The sequence below is a fragment of the Glycine max genome, chromosome 18 (genome assembly GCF_000004515.6).
Source record: "Glycine max cultivar Williams 82 chromosome 18, Glycine_max_v4.0, whole genome shotgun sequence".
NCBI classification, from domain to species: Eukaryota; Viridiplantae; Streptophyta; class Magnoliopsida; order Fabales; family Fabaceae; genus Glycine; species Glycine max.
Genome location: NC_038254.2, coordinates 26,936,305 through 26,937,323, shown reverse-complemented (window position 1 = coordinate 26,937,323; position 1,019 = coordinate 26,936,305).

Below are 1,019 nucleotides of genomic sequence, written 5' to 3'. Positions count from 1 at the left end.
CTCTTGCTCTTTACCAACTTAGTATTTTTCTGTTTTCTGTTATTTTGTTATAACATGTAACAGTTAATTAGTTTCAAGTTGGTTGGGTTAGTTAGGCTTGAAATAGTGCTTCTATTTCTTCTTCTTGCATAGCCTAGATTAATCAGAAGTGTGAAATCAGAAAAATTCTGCAGAGATTAAATAAAAGTGGCTGCTGAGTTCTGTGCAGTTTTGTGCAGTTTTTTGGTTCATTTTTATTCTGCATTTTGCTTGTTCTTGTTCATACAAGAAATTCATTCTTCTGTGAAGTAAAATCTGATCTTGGCACAACAAAAACTATAACCAATTTTATAGAAATAGTTTGAGTTAACTTCTTTGAAATTTGGTTTAGTCCTTAAACAAAAGTTTGACTGGTCAATGTTTCTCAATTATTTTGAAATTCAATTTTTAGTTCTTATAAAAAATATGACCGATCAAGGTCTTATTAAATAATTTGATTTTTAATTCCTAAAATCTTGTTAAATAAATAAAAATAATGGTTTAAATTTTGTTTAGGGACTAAAAACTGAAGTATCTAAAAATTTAGGAACCTTTACTTGTCAAACAAAAATTTAGAGACTAAAAACCTTAATGAAAAAATTTGAAGGACTTTGACCCATCAAACTTTCATTGAGATAGAGTTGTTTCATACCTAAAGCCTACTTATGTAGTCAAATTTCGGTGTGAAAGTTAGGCAATTACAGTCATGCCACCTCTACATGACTCAAATGGGAAGTCACGCACCCTGTCAGTATGGATGACTCAAAGATGTCATTCCAGTTATAGACCGAGTATCTCCAAGGCATCTCAATTCGAATGGGTCCCTGAGATACTACTGAACAATTTGATTAAATTCTCTTTCATATTAGAGATGTGGATGTATGTACTTCACAAATAAATGATTTGTGAGCAACTGACTGGCCAACAAATCTTTAATAGAGGATTTATATATGCCGAGCACTTAATATCAATTAAAAGCAACAGTAAATTTACATACAAAC